Here is a 19,549-nt window from a genome sequence, read left to right as displayed (position 1 = left end):
GGAGAACTGACCACTGAATTACAGAACAGTCAATAAAGATTAAACTAGAACTTTGTTAGAGTGGTTCAATTGAATAAAGTTAGAGAGGCATGCTCTTTAGAATATCAAGATTCTAAGATCTGGAGGAAAACCCAACAATCTCATCAGTTTCTTCAGTTGAACTACCAATTGTATGAACAAAAGGAAAAGGAGGATTCATGTGAGCTACGAGATACATTTAGCAAATGAGAGAAAGAAAGCTAGATACAGAGCCAGTAACATTTATTTTCAATAAAGTTGTATTAACTTCTCTGATTTGCTATTTAGTTTAGTCTAAAGGTGGTAAGTTGAACAAAGCTCAATGTGCAATCTGCATTAGTTCTCACCTTGTTCTTGTATTTCCCGATTCAGGGTTTTTGCTGCAATCCTCCTATTATTCTAAACACTGCTGGCAAAAATTTTCAATGGTTGCACCAATTTCAGTGCAAGTTAAATGTATTATTCGTGTTAATAGAAACAGAAATATGTATGCAGTGACTTCGAGGAAATTGCTAAAAGTTTCATTAGTCTGTCATATTCGTTATCTCTTAACCCAGTTATTTTCAAACTACTTGATGTCAGCAGCCATACTGCCAAAAGCCGACACAAAAATGAATCTATTAGTTATTTATTGTACATCTCTACAGTGGATTCTTTAATAAACACAGCAGTGAAAAATAATACATTTTTAATGTTCATAAAATCAGCTAGTGGAACGATGAAAGGGAAGCTGAACCTGATCTGTGCAACCTTTTTAAAGAAAAGAACTAACAGCTCTCAAGCGTGTTGAAAGTTGAACTTGAGCCAGGCTAAGGCGTTGTCGTAGTTGCATGATGAAGTCTGTAATCATTTTGTTAGAGTTTATCCCTGCAGAAAATGCCAAAATGAAATATTTAATTAACAGTAATAACTACATAACTAAAAATGGCATAAACTGCAACTCTTTCCAAAAGTGAATAACAGAAATACAGGAAAATGATGAGGCCATTCAGCCCATCAGGCCTTCAATTAGATTATGAGTGATCTGAGGGGAAGATTGCAAATTTCTTCTCTGTTTCATTCTAGCTTAGTAGCTTTGTCCAAATATTGAACCAGTATCAATGAAAATCAAAATTAGAAGTTATTACCCACAATACATTATTATATTTGTTTGTTTATGTTACATATTTACAACCTTTAAATTTATATTTACCTATCTCTAATTGAGATAGTGACTAATAATTTCATTGTGATCTCATACTACTTCCCACTGCAACTTCAATGGAAAATGAAGAGAAAAATGGAGTAAACACAAAAGTAATGATGTGGAATCACAAGATTTCCATGGAAATTCTCTCGCATTCTGGAGGGAAAGTTATTTGGGGAATTTACATATGATGAATTTTATCACTTTTCCATCACTATGAAATGGTTGTGTCAAATTAGATTTTATAACTATCTTATAATGCACTTTTTAAAATTAAAGATGTTATTTAAATGCATTTTCTTGTTCTCCAATGAAGATTTGAAGTGATTTTCATACAAAGTTTCTCAATGTAATTTGGGATAGTGATTAATATAAATCTCATGTAAATTGCATGTAATCATGCAGCCTCTGCAAGGCCTTTTACAGATAAATATCACAACAATGCATTGGAGCAACAGGTAAACCAGGAACTGTGCTTGGCTCTGACATGTGATTGTCAGCTTGATTGCAATGTCTTATTCTGTCATTTTTGAAAAATGCCTTCTATAAAATACATGCAGGCAAAGAAGCCAGATCATCTTGGCACAAAGGCAAAGAAAATGAAACCAAAGTTTCACAATTATGACCTGGGGCAGTATATCTACCTGGAACATTTCTCATACTACGTGGGGGAAGTGACAACAGTACCAAGTGCTACTTTCTCAGTGATCTAGCCAAGATGAGCAAAGTGAGACACTGACCATGCTCTTTTTCCTTCATTTTGAATCCTGGATACCAATTCATTGTTCACTATCTAAAAGTAACAGTTTCCTAACTAGTCCTTTGCAATGTATTTTGGTTCAGAAGGACACTGATTTTGGATCATGCATTACAAACTTATGGACATTATGTTTTTGCATTATAACTACCCATCTCCCTTATCAGCAATTCTTGCATGCAGAGCCCTGAAACCACTTTAACAAGCTAAATTCACTATATCTCTTACTCCAGCTCACCATATTACTTGCTTTATAATTCTCAGCCTCCTAGCTTGTCTTTAAATGAATTATGTAAAGGATAGTAATATGTAATACATTTTTTCTTTCCCAATTACAGATATTACCTATCTTAGATTTCCTTAATCTTCTCAAATGTCTCTCTCCTAATTATCCCACTGCAGTCCATGCTACTCATCATTCTGGAGACTGACACAGTCTAGCTTGTAGACATGCATTGTGATTACTGTCATCTTAATTTTTGTTCAGCCTACCAGAAATCACAACTGAATGGCACAGACAACAAGTTCTCTTGTACGTTTATTCTTGTCTCCAAATTATGACCCAGCTGAGAATTAAGGAGAAAGGTGTTTTAATGTTAAGAGAGGACAAGGCTGAATCATTCAAAACCATTTTCATTCAGACATGTAGAGTGGATGATACATCGTGGTCTCCTCCTGATCACAATCACAGATGCCAGCATTCAGACAATTTGATTCACAACATACAGTGTTGAGAAATGATTGAACACATTGTATGCAGCAAAAGCTATGGGTCCTGATAACATTCTGACTTTAGAGTTCTCCAAATCTAACTACACTTTTAGTCAAACTGCTACTAACAGCGACAACATTAACACTGAGATAAAAATGTGGAAAATAACCCAGAGTGACCTGTCCACAAAAAGCAAGACACATCTAATCTATTGAATCATCACATTAGCAATAACTGCAATCAAAATGATGGAAAGTTTCATCCATTGTGATATCAAACTCTTCTTACTCACCATTAATCTGCTCTCCAGAGCTCATAAGTTCACAAGATATAGGAGTAGAACCAAGCCATTCGGCCCATCGAATCTGCTCCGCCATTTGATCATGGCTGATATGTTGCTCAACCCCATTTTCCTGTATTCTCTCCATATCCCTTCAACACATTACCAATTAAAAATCTGTCTAACTCCTCCTTAACTTTACTTACTGTCCCAGCATTCACTGCACTTTGGGAGATGTAGTTTCTCCTCAACTCTGCTGTAAATTTGCTACCCCTTACCCTCAGATTTATTTTATTTCAGAACCAGTTTTAGACATCATTATAACCTTGATTCAAACAGGGACAAGAGTTTATTTTCAGAGATGAGTGTAATTGTCTTAACTATCAAGGCAGCATTTGACCAAGTAAAAAGCATTGGCACCACAGAGCCCTAGAAAATAAGGAATCCGGCAAAAAATCTCTCCAACCTGGATAGATACCGAGAACAAAGGAAAGTTGTTATTATTGTTGTTGTTAGACAATAATCTCAGACATCAGGTAACCTAACCTGAAATATTGGGCAGAACTTTATAGGACCTTGAACAACATGAGTTATGACCAGTCCAGCAAGGCTTCTCTTGACACTGGGAACAATTCATTGCATCTTTCTTACATTTGCCAAGTGGTGAGGCAATGTTCTCATCAGGCAGCAGTGAGTTACTAATGAGGGGACTTACAGCTTGTTAAATGCCTTAATAATGCCCAAATAATCTGATTCTTAACTTACCAAAGGGGAAAGGGAAGGAAACTAGGAAACCAATTCACTAGTACTGGGGACTGAGGCCAGAGGGAAAGGGAAGAGAGTTGTAATGGGGAGAACCTGCATTTATAAAGAGGTAAACAGTAAATTATTATGGAAGGGAATGGAATAATGCTGATGGGAAGTTCACCTACAGTCAGGAACATCCTGGCCTCAGGAGAGAGCAGGGGACATTGTATATCCATACTTAGCATAGGCACCTTATATGCCAGGGGCTGGGTGGAAAGGAGATGAGGTGGATACCAATGCTGGATTCAGTTGGGACCTGGGGAGATGTGAATCCTATGGCATTTAGAGGAAGTTCAGGGCCTCACCAACATATGAACTGAAAATATGGAAGAGGGAATATAATGGCTGTGACCACACTCTCAGTGGACAGGATAAGTATCTCAGTTTGAGAGGGGCAGGGCTGCTAGATTCAGCAATATGAAGTCTTTTAAAGGAAAACAAATTTACCATGGAACTGAGGGGTTCGTAATTCCTGGCAATCCTAAGGCTCCAAACGTCATTGACCAATTCATTGACACTAACACATTTGGACACAGAAGCCAGGGAAAGACTAAGGATATTTTAGTATGAGAGGCAATGGTGTCAGCATAACTCATTGCCGAAGAGATATAGAGATGCACAGCATGGAAACAGACCCTTCAGTCCAACTCATCCTAAATAAATCTAGACCCGTTTGCCAGCATTTGGCCCATATCCCTCTAAATCCTTCCTATTTGTATACCCATCCAGATGCCTTTTAAATGTTGTAATTGTACCAGTGTCCACCACTTCCTCTGGCAGCTCATCCTATACATGCACCATCCTCTGCATGAAAAAATTGCCCCTTAGGACCCTTTTAAATCTTTCACCTCCCACCTTAAACCTATGCCTACTAGTTTTGGACTGACCCACCCCGGGGAAAAGACCTTTTCTATTCACCCTATCCAATCCCCTCATGATTTTATAAACCTCTATAAGGTCACCCCTCAGCCTCCGAATCCCCAGGGCAAATAGCCCCAACTTGTTCAGCCTTTTTCTATAGCTCAATTCCTCCAACCCTGGCAACATCCCTGTAAATATTTTCTGAACCCTTTCACGTTTCACAACATTCTTCTTATAACAGGGAGACCAGAATAGCATGCAGTATTCCAAAAGTGGCTCCATCAATGTCCTGCACAGCCGCAATGTGATCTCCCAACTCCTATACTCAATGCTCTGACCAATAAAGAAGAGCATGCCAGTCACCTTCTTCAGTACCCTATCTATCTGAGACTCCACTTTCAAGGAACTATGAACATGCGCTCTTTCTTGGCAATACTCTCCAGGAAATTATTATTAAGTGATTATGTCCTACCTGGATTTGTCTTTGCAAAATGCAGTGCCTCACATTTATCTAAATGAAACACTTTTCTGCCCTATACAGGTCTTATTCATTTTGCTTCCATATGCTGCAGCATCTCATCACAGATATCTCTGTACGGATAACACTTAGGCATCAAGCTACACAATCAGGGCTACACAGAGACTCAAAGAAATGATTGCAGCTACAAACTATCGCAACTTCAAACTGTGGTAATAATTGACATTGTCGCATCTACAACATAGTCTCACTGGAGGGCACCATTGCTAATACCACAAAGTATCAATGATGAGAATTCCAGTAGATCCAAGCATTGAGAATTCAAGTCCTCTCAGGAGCATTGGGAGGGGAGGTGGTGGGAGAGTGCAATGTCACTGGATTATCAATTTAGAAACCAGGCGAACATTTTGGAGTTTGAATCCCACAATGGCAGATGGTGAAATTTGAATTTCACAATAATTGAATACAATTTTTAAAAAAGTCTGGAATAAAGAGTTGGCCTAATGGTGACCATTGCTGATAGTCATAAAATCCCATCTCGTTCACTAATGTCCTTTAGGGAAGGAAATCTACCATCCTTACTTGGTCTGGTCTATATGTAACTTGAGGCCCATGGCAAAGTTACTGACTCAGTGGATGGCCAGTAAATGCTGACCTAGCTAGACACACCCCTATCTTGTTAACAAACTTTAAAACAAAGACTGACCTTTTACAAGGCAACTGCTTCCTGAATCTCTAACACATGACCACTGAGAGCACAATGACATCACTACCTACCTCAGAAGTACCCTATCTTTACAATTATTAATTTAAAGGTCACTTGGCTTTAAGAACTCATGCAGACTGGAGTTCTCCAAACTCCTAAAAAGTGATAGGAAACTATCTAACAATCCTCTCAAGCAGCTCCATCTAAATTGTTATCGGCATTCTCCTATATGCTGCCTCAAAGACTTCATCCACATACCCTAAGCAGATCTCTCTGCAATCTTTTCCTCCAAGGAGCTGATACACCAACTACCCCTTCTCCCTGCCCTGGCAGTAGTCCAGTCATGCCTAATGACTCTCTGTATGTAGCTACCAATTCTATGCTAGCTTCTGGGGCTTGTGAAGTGTTGATATCCTTTCACTGTAAAGTCACATGATGATGTTTCCTTTTCAATGTTGTGGGTCCTCACTCTGCTGTGATCGTCCAATCAGTAATTATTTGCCATCTGAAAATGTAGAAAGGTGAAGGAGAGGGTTACTGTGAGACAAAAACTGGGAAAGATGGAAGCAAGGAAGAAAGGACGTTATGGCCACATCAGTTGCCAATCAATGTCACATTTCAGGAAGATGATGGGGAGGGAATTGTAAAGGGGCATAAGGTTGTCACTTACAATTATTGTGGACAGCCAAGACTTTGGGTTGCATTATTTCAAAGCCCATAATGTGTACCATTATCTCCTCCCGGGACCTCAGAAGATGGAATCATGGAGCCTTCCCCTGAAAGTTTCTGTTATGGGCAATCTTCTCCTGCAAAAGATGGGCATAGTGTCACTGACTGTGTCACAGTCCTTCAATGATGTGCCCACCATAACTGAATAGCTGAGGGAAGTTGGCTGGGAGATGGTGATGTGGAGCCATAGCCATGTGGGTGAGGTGCTGCGTGTGTGTGAGTGAGGTGCAATATATTAATGTTAGGTGTGATTCATGAGTGTTTAAGGTGAGTGATGAAGGTGTAGAATGTTGAACTAGTGAGAGGTATGGTAGGCATGAGATATAATGTGAGAATGCACGCACTGACCTTGACCACCTATGAGAGGTCATTTCTAGCCACACTCCAGGCTGTAAGCTTCTTGGGCAACATGCTCCTTGAGCTGACCCTGGAGGGCTTCTTTCTTCCCCTGGGAAACATTTTACTCCCTGGTCTCCCATTCTGAACCCTATATGGTGTCAAGAGCATCCTCGACATCAGGCCATGCATCACTACAGATGTGCTGACTCCCTTAAACTGGCAGTGAACTTTAAGAGGAGCACACTGCTTGGATCACGTCAGGGAGAATCAGCATTGCTGAGCCCTCTTGCTGTGTGGGGAAACCACAGGTATAATGTAGATCAGAGTATGCAACCATTTCACCCTGTGTCGCCATCATGGAAATGAGATGGGTAGACCAATTTTGTGTCTTACTCGGCTCAGTCTTGGACATTCCATAAATCATGGCTCTTATGCTCAGACAGAAGGGCAAATGAATTTCTTGCCCCCAGGGAAAAAAACTCGTTCTCATGTCATCATTTGAAGCAACACCGCACTGATTACAGACAAACCCTGGGGATATGCAGCATCGCATGTTGCTGCCTACAAGCTCCAACAGCTTTGATATTAATAATCACTGATATTAATAAGGAACACCGTGCATTTCTGCCCCCAGTGTTTCTACACAGTCTATGTAAGATCACTTTGAAGTGGCACCACTAGAACAAAGTTCCCTTCACTTCCTTCCACTCTCCCAAACTGTCACTACCATCACCCCACCGCTGACAAAAAAAATGTGAACTGAACAGAATCAGTGATATTAAAACAATGTCCTGGCCAAAAAAGACATGTTATCTTATTTATTATCAGAATGAAAACTAAGAAATAGTTTCGACTAAAACACTGTAAGCTTCCACCTTAAACAAAAAAAGGAAGATAAATAAGAATAAGAGTACTGTGCTGAACAAAAGCCTCACCCAAGAATAAGGGAGAGACAAATGTAAATTCAAAGGGAAGGAGTCAAAGCAAGCCAGTACAGGACCAAGAGGGGAAAAAGAAAATCATCATGATGCTCTTGCACTGTACCATAAACTCGCACTGATATTCAGTAGAATTGTCAAACACATTACCTGTAATATTATTGAATTGAATATGATTCTAAATTTTCAAGTGGTATAGGACATTACTAGTTTTGTTTAGATCTTTAAATTGTTAGCTTGCCATCATAAATGCACGGGCCAGTTGTCTAGCAACTCAATTGTCAAGCAATCATCATATTTTCTCATGTTGACCCCGTGTGCAGAATGACTCCTGATGTAAAATGTACTCCTCTTGTTGCTTTTGACAGCATAAGATTCATACAGGTATTGTAAGTTTAAGAAATAAAGGAAGAATATTTTAATATATTCAGAAAGTGATATTGAATTGATGTACGGAAACATTAGCTAGAAGGCAATAACATGATTGACTGCAAAAATGATGGGTTTTTTGGAAATAATTTTTAGATAATTGAAGACCTTGGTTGTTGTGTCAGAACTGCAAGACTCTCAAACAGCTGGGTAAGTAAGAAGCTGAGAAGATCCCTTACACAAAAACTCAGTGACCTAGTGGTTCAGCCAGCACAGAGTGAGTTCTGAAGTATATTGGATCAAATGCTATTAAGGTGGAGGATGAGTCACACTTGGCTGGTCTCTCAGAAAATTGTAATAAAGGTTGGGTCCGGACAAACATACAAAGTATGAGCCAGTTCTATGGTAACCACAGAGGTAGATAAGCTAACATGTTTCTGCTATCAGTTTATGGTGAACAGAATGCAGACTGGGTTATTCTTTCATTACAGGAAACTGTGTGCATGAGTTTTTAAAAATAAAACATTAGGCTACCAAGAGCTGCTGTCATGTTTTACCATATCAAAATGTGCTATACCATGCCAAAATTGGGCACAAGCATAACTCAAAGTCCTGAAAACTACTGTCCATCCACCCTATTCACTAGGAAATCTAATCACTATTTAGAAATGTTAGGAAATTGATTTTTAAAAATAATCAATTTTAAAAATTGATTGCAAAAACACCTAAATATGGAGAAAATTCATGTAACCCTTCAGTAGAACTCTGTGGTGAAACAAAACAAAATACACAAAATAACCTTTACTTCGCTATCATAAAACATGTAATCATGAACCATATCAAAATTAGTAGCAAATTAACAAAACCTGTAGTGATTGTAATGAAATCAGTCAGGTAGTCTTCTTAGAATATGAGTTCCCTGGTTGAGGCTGCAAATCTGGTCCAAACAGGGAGCCCTGGCTGACAGATAAAAAAACAGGAGTGCCCATGGTCTTGTTCACTCTAAGAACTGGCTCTGAGGGAGCTGGATCAGTATCAAAGACTCTCCATGTGTAAATAAAGGATGATCTGGTGACAGGATACTGGCCTCTGTGGGATTATTTGAAAATCTTTTCCAATAAAAAAAAGGATTGACACAAAATCAATGACTGATTCAGATTGTGTTTATGTCCACTTGCCAGAAAAAAGATGCTCCTGCTTTGAATGTTTTATTTAACTTTTTTATTCAGTCTTGCTATCAACTCTGGGCTTTGCTGATTTCCCAACAATACAGACTTTGAACCGAGGAAGATCTATCAAGTGATCCTGAACAGAATTTTTTTTTAATATCACAGTAAATATTACATAGAAACAGGGGATTTGGAAGCAGTAAATAGGCCATTCAAGCATTCAATAAGATGATGGCTGATCTGATTGTGATCTCAACTCCATATTCCTGTCTGTCCCTCTAACGTCTTAACTCCCTTATCTGCCAAAACTCTCGTAGCTTAGCCTTGAAGAAATTAATTGACCTAGTTTCCATTGGTCTCTCGGGAGGAGAATTTCACAGATTAATGATCCTCAGAAGAAACTTCTCAACTGTGTCTGGAAAAGAGATATCACTTGTACTTGGGTTTGGGATACTAACCACTGACAGCCTATGGTTAGGGTAATTTGCTGCCACCAACTGAGTTTTAACAAGAAGAGACTATTATCTTAAACAAGGTGTAATTGACTGCATGATAGCAATTAGATACAAGTTACATTAGGAAGACAAACATGGTTACTAAGACAATGAGGAAACCTGTGGATGTAAGTCTTCATTCCACAAGAGTCTAAGATGTTCTGACTGGTCAGTATCCAAGTTTGTATTACCTCATCAGATTGGGTAGAGCTTAGTGCAGTCTCCAGCATTAACCCTTTCAAAACCATCACCTCATACAACAACCATTTATCTATCTATCTGAATTCATCGAGGAAATAGCAGGGGACCAAAAAAGTCAACCATGCTTATAATTGAAATCCAGGAAGATTCACATAGGGTTAATTTATTGTACATTGTAGCAGGACTTTTTCAACAGTATGTTATTCTGATGCTTTCAATGAAACTGTGTCCTCTTCCTCTTTTTTTGTCTTTCCCCACTTATTTACAATTATATTTCTAAGTAATAGCAGCATGCATGCAAAATACATTTGATTTAGGGGCTTGGTGAAGCCACCATCAGCTGATAATGCTGTATGTATGGGCTGCCTATTAAAAAGATTCCTGGTGAAACAATGTGGCTGTGTATCATGGCTACAACTTTCCTAACCAAACAATTGCCATTAATATGAGATGTATTGAGAGCACAAAGGTTGCATATGTGTTTTTCAAAATTAGATTTTGTTTGAAAGTAGTTGTATTACAATGCTCTCAATTTATTCATGTGTTATTTGTTGAGACTAGCCTAGTCAGACAGCTAATTATACTAACCTGCCACATTGTTAGCACACAGTGATGGTTGTAGGGGTGTTCTACTAGTTTGAAACAAACAAAACATTATGTTTTTATTTACTCTTGAATGTTCATGTTAGTGTCCAGTATTCACAGCAGTCTGAGGGACATAGCAGAACTTATAAGCACAGTTAGCTCTGTTTTTGCATTGTAAAAATCATTGTCTGAGTAATCACAGTGGGAGTAATTGTAATGTTGTCGGTGCACAATAAGAATTCTGCCAACTAACATCCTATGAAACATATTTAAACAGTACTGATACAACCTGATGTTTCCTTACCTTGATTGACTGTCTCTAACCCACTTTCCATTTTACTACTTTATGCCCCCAAACACACTGCACAACCCCCATCAGCACTGATCCACCACTGTCTTTCCAAAGACACCACATAAGCTGACATTCTCCTGCTCTTCCCTCTTATGCCACAGACTTAAACAAGGTAAAGCAATTCAATTGTACACAACTGCACAAAACTGATAGTTGTATGGTATTTTAAAAAAATGTGAACTGGGTGCCAATAGATTCTCATACACCATTAACTTTATCTTGAAGGTAGGACTTTATTGCAAATTGTTTCACTTTACTGAGTATTTGTGGATGCAAATATGTTACAAATATAAACTCACCACAGGCTAGTATAATACTTGACATGCTGTAAACAAAGTAAGATAACTATTTCCATTGATTGGAAATTCTCGAACTTCGGTACATAGTGTAAAAATTAGGGCCAGATAATTCAGGAGAGATGTTAGGAAGCACTTCGACACACAGAGGGTGGTAGGGGTTTGGAGCTCTTTACCATAAATGGTAGTTGATGCTAGATCGGTTTTTGGTTTTAAGTGTGAAATAGATAAATTTTTCTTAAGCCAAGGTATTAAAGGATATGAGCCAAAGGAAGGTTTGTGCAGTTAGACCACAGATCAGCGATGATCTCATTGAATGGCAGAACAGGTTTGAAGGGCTGAATGGCTTACTCCTGTTCTTAAACATGTTGCTGACTTTATTGTTGCATCTCAACTTGCCATTAGAAAGCCAAAATTTTGCAACCTACCTCAGTCACCCACATGCCATGTGTCCCATTCCTGTGGACTCTTGGAACTGCCAAACTGAATTTATGAATTCCACCAGCATTATCTGTCATCATCAGGCCAATCTACATTTCAACCAAAATAGTTAAGTCAATATTATTCTGTATTGCATACCTCTTCACATCTGCTTATATTAAAATATTATTGTAAGCTGACACATTAAAAGTAGATGCAAATTCAGAATTTATGTGGCAAACATAGCATCTCTGCAATTTTCACAATTGCACCTATTGGTGTACGTATGGGCTGCCCAAGACAGACAAAAGCAATAATTCTTTGTCTTCTCTCTTATCTGTGCTCAGTTCGGCATAACATGAACTGGCTAAATTAAATGTTTCAGTGGATTGCTACAACCATTTTTGAGTAAGTTGCGCACTTACATGGTAACAAATTCTTTTAGAGGAAAGGCCATTCAGAACTTGCATATTGATAGTAATGCAATGTCCATTTGCTCACTTGGCACCATTTGCCCATTCACCACCCAGTGAAGCCATAGACATTTGCAGTGCAGCACTAATCATGACAATTTCAGACACATCACTGTGTGTGAGAATCAGTATTCATTGAACTTATGAACTCAGTGACTTATACAGTTGAGTTCAGTTTCAATGACACCAAGTTCAGTTTCAATGACGCTGCGTCTGCCAAAATACATGATGCTGCCATAGTGTCTCCAGCAGGCCCAGTTTTGGCAAATATTTCCACTGGATTCCATGAGAAATGTGTCTTTGATGGAATGACACCTAGCCTCCCTTGCATATTTCTGATATGTTGACAGTATATTTGCTAGATTTGAATTTGCAGCTGCATGTAACCTTTTTTTGCATGTCTTAATAGACTCCATCCTGTGCTCAAATTCATGTTTGACAGATGAGTCAAATGAGCTGTCTTTCCTCAATGTCTTCAGAGAGCAATTAGACAGGGTGTCTCTCCCACTGTCTACTGCAACCTATCTTTACTGCTCAGTATACGTGTTGGGATTCGAAAGTTTCATGCGCTATAAGATCGGCCTTCACCTGTTATAAATAGTGTTCACCATATAAGTCAGATGCTGAAATAGGACACATCAAAGCCACTCTGTGTCCACCAACTTTGTACCCCAGTGTTATACACTGACACACCCGTCCCCACCAGAACTGTATATCAGCATTATACAGTTACAGATCTGGTTCCACCAGAACTGTATACTAGTGCTATACAGTGAGACTTCTCCCCTCAAGAACTGTAACCCATTGTTATATATAAATTCACAGAAGTCCCCAAGACTATCAACATTGGTCTTAGAAAGTGCCCAATCTATCTCAGATTGCCTTGGAATGTCACGATAACCCAGAATTTCCAGCAAAATGTGAAGCTGAGGATGTTGCCGTCAAGTCAAAAAGATGGTCACACAAATGAGTAATATATGAATTTCAGTTCTTTTATGCCAGATTTTTAGTCCATACATCCCAAAGACTGGCAGATCATATCAAACAGCATAGCCCTTTGGCTGTTCGCAACACTCAAGGCACTGGAGGCACCTGACCAGCTAGGCTTGCGAAACTTGCAACACAACAATGAACATTAACATAGAACATAAAACATAGAACATTACAGCGCAGTACAGGCCCTTCAGCCCTCAATGTTGCACCACCCTATCATACTAATCTGAAGCCCATCCCACCTACACTATTCCATGTACGTCCATATGCTTGTCCAATGACGACTTAAATGCACTTAAACTTGGCGAATCTACTACCATTGCAGGCAAAGCATTCTATACCCTTACTACTCTCTGAGTAAAGAAACTACCTCTGACATCTGTCTTATACCTATCTCCCCTCACTTTAAAGTTGTGTCCCCTAGTGTTTGCCATTCCCATACTTGGAAAAAAGCTCTCCCTATCCACCCTACCTAATCCTCTGATTATCTTGTATGTCTCTATTAAGTCACCTCTCAACCTTCTTCTCTCTCGCGAGAACAGCTTCAAGGCCCTCAGCCTTTCTTCGTAAGACATTCCTTCCATACCAGGCAACATCCTAGTAAATCTCCTCTGCACCCTTTCCAAAGCTTCCACCTCCTTCTTATAATGCGGTGACCAGAACTGTACACAATACTCCAAGTGTGGCTGTATCAGAGCTTTGTACAGCTGCAGTATAACCTCCTGGTTCCGGAACTCAATTCCTCTATTAATAAAGGCCTTCTTAACAACCCTGTTAATCTGGGTGGCAACTTTCAGGGATCTGTGTACATGGACACCGAGATCTCTCTGCTCATCTACATACCAAGAATCTTACCACTAGCCCAGTACTTTGCATTCCGATTACTCCGTCTAAAGTGTATCACCTCGCACTTGTCCACATTAAACTCCATTTGCCATCTCTCAGCCCAGTTCTGCATCCTATCTATGTCTCTCTGCAACCTACTACATCCTTCGTCACTATCCACAACTCCACTGACCTTAGTGTCCTCCGCAAATTTACTAACCCACCCTTCTAAGCCCTCATCCAGGTCATTTATAAAAATGACGAACAGCAGTGGACCCAACACCGACCCTTGCGGTAACACCACTAGTGACTGGACTCCAGGATGAACATTTCCCATCAACCACCATCCTGTGTCTTCTTTCAGTAAGCCAATTAATGATCCAAACTGCTATGTCTCCCACAATCCCATTCCTCCGCATTTTGTACAATAGCCTACTGTGGGGAACCTTATCGAATGCCTTGCTGAAATCCATATACACCATATCAACCGGTTTACTCTCATCTACCTGTTTGGTCACCTTGTCAAAAAAGTCAGTAAGATTCGTTAGGCATGACCTACCCTTCACAAAACCATGCTGACAGTCCCTGATCAGATTATTCTTTCCTAGATAGTTATAAATCTTATCTCTTATAACTTTTTCCAACACTTTACCAACAACTGAAGTGAGACTTACTGGTCTGTAATTACCAGGGTTGTCTCTACTACCCTTTTTGAACAAGGGAACCACATTTGCTATCCTCCAGTCCTCAGGCACTATTCCTGTAGACAATGATGATTTGAAGATCAATGCCAAAGGCTCGGCAATCTCTTCCCTTGCTTTCCAGAGGATCCTAGGTTAGCCAATTGGTCTGTAATTGGATAATCCTGAATGGGCAAGGAATTATGCTGACAACCAATTTAAGATTATCAGTTGGGTTTGTAGTGTGGCATACTTACATGCATTGGAAGCTACACATGTTAATAAACAGGGCCCTGTTCTTTCCAGATAGAAAACTCATGTACATGCAGTGTGATTTCTTTAAAAGCAACAAAATAGGTGTCAACCATTTGCTAGTTTATTTCAATGACATTACCGATTACAATCAAAGTACCTGGATTAAATTTTAAACAAAGCCTGGCTGTTATCTGTCAATCAGCATTAATATATGCATTCTGTATGGTAACAACTCTACCAATTAAAAGTCACTCGCTAGCAATTAGCTCTCTCTTCTCATGCTGTATTAATGTTAGCTTTCCAGTCGAATTTATATTCCTCTGAAATGTACTGATGAGTACATGTCAATTTTTTTTTCAAAAATCTGCTTAATTTCAGCAATACTCACACCCTGAATAACTTGTGGATATTGGGACCACACATAACCAAGTTTCCCAGAAACTAACAATTAACTCAGGGGAGTGAGCAGGCAATGAGCTGGGAGCTTCAGAGTTCTTTATGATAATAGACTGATTATAAAACTAAAGCATGATGGAGGAAATGGAATGCCACATAATTCAAGTTTTTTTTCCATGTGACAGTACTTTGGATTGGGCCAGGTCAGGAACGTATCAATACTCCTCTCAGATAAGCTGGATCAAAAATAAATGACTAGCATTTATATATTATCTTTCATTCATGTATATGTCAAAACATGTTACAACCAGAGGTACATTTGAAATATGCTCTGTATTGTAATATAGGAAATATGGCAACCATTTGGAAATCAAGTTTCCACAAATAGCAATGAGACATTCACCACATTATCTGTTTCAGTGCTGTTTAATTAATATATTGAACAAAAGAATTATCTCCATTTTCTTTGAAATAATGCTATAGAATCCTTTGTATTGGTTTGAGGCATTAATCACGTTCTCATTTTAATGGCTCATCTGAAATACTGTACCTCCAACACAATAGCTTATTACTGCAAGGAGTATCAACCACTCGGTCAAGTCTTGGAGTGGGATTTATCAAAGAATCCTGCTGAGCCTAATTTAATCAAATATGAGCTATATTCATGTGTAGTAAATCGTTAGGACAATAATTTGATAAATAAGGAAAAGGGTTAAATACGTATCTGAAGAAGTCTTGTAGTGCAGTGGTAATGTTACTGCCTCTGTGTTAGAAATTCTGGGTTCAAGACCCTTCACCGGACTTGGTGGGGATGGAAGGTGTGTCATTACACTGCTAAATTGGTTGCTTATTGATCTGTACATCCTGCTGACATGCTTATGGAAGGTGGTAAGAGCAGAAGTTTCCTGGTCAGCCAGAAACATGTGGCAGCTACAGCACAACAAATTCCCAACATCAAAAGACTCCACTCACAGGTTCATGACACAAGTAAACACATCATCATTCTGGGGACTACTAGATGAATCCTCAAGAATTACATCCTTTGTGACCTCACACTTACATTACTTGTAATCAAGAATGCAAAGTAGCGTCATAAGTCACAACTGATATGTTAACATTGCAATTATTTAAGAAATGTACTTTTTCTCCTTGTCCTCCAGTTGAATATAGAGTCAATCATTATATTTACCTGTCCAATCATTATATTTACCTGCCCAATCATTATATTTATCTGGACTGTTATTAGCAACATGGAAGAATCACGTATGTGACAAGTAAAACAAAAATTGATATCTATGATAACTATACATACACAGCCTCAATGTTGTCGTGTAGTCTGTAATACTTCAATTTGCTTTGTGCTGAAGTATATACCAGTGTCATAAAGCTCCAACTTCCTCATTCATTCTCAGCTAATTAGGCAGTATATACCTTGTCAACCTCAGTAACATATGTTCATTACAATGTATTCCTTGCACACCAATGTTGCTTCAGCTTTAAGAACAAAGAATCATTGGTATCCTCGCTTTATTGTCTATTTATTATATTGAAGTTTATTCTTTCTTTACTTGCTTTTTCATTTTACTTAATGGTGATAATTGGTGTATCATAACTGGAAATCAAAGTAAGGTTGCTGTGAAGCCAACAATGTTGTGTAAAGCATTGTGTTGCCCCTCTTTTAAATAAAACAGAATTACTGGTCAATTCTTGCTTAATTTGATGGTCAGCACTGTGTCCTCCTGAAAATAAATGTGGCAGGGAAATGGAGGAGGATTGAGCAGCTGAGTGTGAAAGTGAGAATAATAGGAAAGGAGGTGTGTGTGCTGCACATTGAAGGAACATTGTTGAGTAAGTTTGATGTTGAAATATAAACAATTCATTTCCTGTTCAAAACATTATTTTTAATAACTCTTCCATATTCAATTTTTCCACACCCATAATTGATTTTGGCCACTACTTTCCCTATTTCTGTAATGTGTGTCCCTTTTTTTGTAACAAAGGTTTTTCTCTGTATCCAGGATACAGCAGAATATATCAGAAACACGAGGTGAGTTAATCCATTAGATGAAGAATAAAAATGTTTAATTTAAAAGCAAAATTCTTGGCTCGAAGGCTAAAAGAAAGCTTAAAATGCCACCTTCGCAAATGAGCATCATGTTGGGGAGATTTCACTGGGGTGTTTAATGTAGGGCTAGGGAGGGTGACACTAGTTCTGCAACAGACACTTCTAGTTCCAGCCCTGAAATGGTTAACAACAGCCAAGCGAGCTGCTGCTGACGACTGCATGAGTACCTGGCTGGAGCTTGTAAGGGATATGCATAATGTTAATTAAATCTTGGAGCCTGTAAATACCAGCCAGTATCAATTGCCCCATCGAAACTCGGGATTAATAAAGAAACCGATCGGAATCTGTAACTGTTAGACAAGTGTGAATTGCTCTATCGGAACCTGTAACTGTTAAGTGTGAATGGCTCTATTTAAGTCTAAAGTTCATAAGTGTAATTGTCAATTTAGTTAAACTGAAACTATTGAAAATGGCTAGCCGGTCAGACGCATAGTAATTCCTTGAAACAATGAACTATCGAATAGTCAGTAACGGACAGCAACCTCCATCTAGTTGCCGCTGAGAACAGAGCCGGGCAGTGGCAATCCGATCAAAACCCACGTAGAACCTCCGATTGCAGTGTAGTAGTCACTGGTGTGATCAGCAGTTGAATCCCGGGGCATACAGTACTTCTCGGCCCCTGACTGCAGCGTACAGTATAAGTCAAAGTGCTGCCAATGTAGGTGGGCAAAACTAACATGGAATGGGTTTATTTTTTTGAACAGCAGATGTTACACTGAGGGAGAAGGGATAGTATTGGGTAGCAGTAGGGGAAAAAAGAAGCATAAGCACACACCTATTGGAACCCCGTACCCTTCGGAAATAGACGAACCTGAAATAGACCTGTCACCGTGAGCAGTGTGAATTGCCGTACATTAATGATAGTCCCCCGTCTACCGGGAACGGACATGCACGCAAACTGCAGCATCTGTATCTATCCAAAAAAAAATCATTGTAACCCGCAAACATAAGTCCCCAGTTGAGAAAAAATCAGTATAAACCGCAAGCTCACTGGCCACCCGGGTGTTTTCCTATCTTCCTGGTGGTGGAATTTGAATAAAGATTGGTGCACTTTGTCTCAAAAAAAAAACCGCAAGCTCGTTAGGGCCGACTGCCTGCCCCTCTTCCGCGGTTACGTTAGGGCCCGGGTGTCCTTGGAGAAGGAGCACGCGGTGTCCACCAACACCCTGGAGTTGTTCAGGGAGAGGAGGGCGCCGCAGGGAGTGGAGTGCATCATTTCTCCCTCCAACTCTATTTTGATTTAGTCCCTACCCTTCCCCTCACTGTTTTTGATCACACAGCACTGCCCTTTGATGTGAAGGGCAGTGTTTGTCACTAAAAAAAAAACAAGCATGTAGAGGTGGGCGCCGCAGGGAGTGGAGTGCATCATTTCTCCCTCCAATTCTATTTTGATTTAGTCCCTACCCTCCCCTTCACTGTTTTGATCACACAGCACTGTCCAAAAGAAAAAAAATAAACCGCAAGCACCTGCACACAAGCAATTACCCCCACACAGAGGCAATCCGGCTGTCAGCTGAGTAAGCTTTCTAGGATTTAAGTACTCGAATCAGCAGGAGTTCCCCCGCAGCCCGCCAGCTGTGTAAACATATTAGAGGCACTTGAAAAGTGATTACCTAGAACTCTAGCAATTTCACCACAGGCCGTCGGCTGTGTAGACAGCAAGGGCCCTTGAGGTAAAAGCCGGGTGAGTTCCCGATTTAAACGGACAGATGACACAGCCCACGGTCTGTGGAATACAGCACCCACACCCGGGTGAAAGTGAGGGAATCGGGTTACAGGGGAAAGTCGTAGATAGTCTTGCGACTCATTACCCGTGATGTCGCATGTAACGTGTGCGGGTTTTGAAGCGTACCCTCTCGCTGGGCAGTTTCAGCTGGAGGCTGGTCCAGCAGCACCGCCTGGTATACGGGCGAGGAGGCATCTGTTCCTGATAGGGCACGATCAATAGTGCGTGTTACCAGTGTCCTGATACACGGAATGCAGCAACCCCTGCAAGTGACAAGAATAGCTACCGAGATGCACACCCCCATGGCCAGCTGCCCTAGCAGAGTCCCCCATCTCCCAAATGTGGTGTTCAGCCAGTCGACGACTGGATTTTTGACCCC

At 39.8% G+C, this 19,549-nt stretch overlaps 1 long non-coding RNA gene across 1 annotated transcript in view; it reads right to left on the bottom strand.

The window, feature by feature from the left end:
* Window positions 1-689: 689 nt before the first annotated feature.
* Window positions 690-19,549, bottom strand: part of LOC122554774 — a 45,129-nt gene continuing 26,269 nt past the window's right edge. Inside the window, exons 2-3 of the long non-coding RNA XR_006313075.1 lie at window positions 11,706-11,807; window positions 690-885 (exon numbers count right to left, since the gene is read on the bottom strand). This is a non-coding gene — a long non-coding RNA (uncharacterized LOC122554774). The remainder of the gene's footprint in view (window positions 886-11,705; window positions 11,808-19,549) is intronic.

This window comes from Chiloscyllium plagiosum, chromosome 11 (genome assembly GCF_004010195.1).
Source record: "Chiloscyllium plagiosum isolate BGI_BamShark_2017 chromosome 11, ASM401019v2, whole genome shotgun sequence".
Lineage (NCBI taxonomy): Eukaryota > Metazoa > Chordata > Chondrichthyes > Orectolobiformes > Hemiscylliidae > Chiloscyllium > Chiloscyllium plagiosum.
This window is presented reverse-complemented; position numbering and strand designations above follow the sequence as displayed.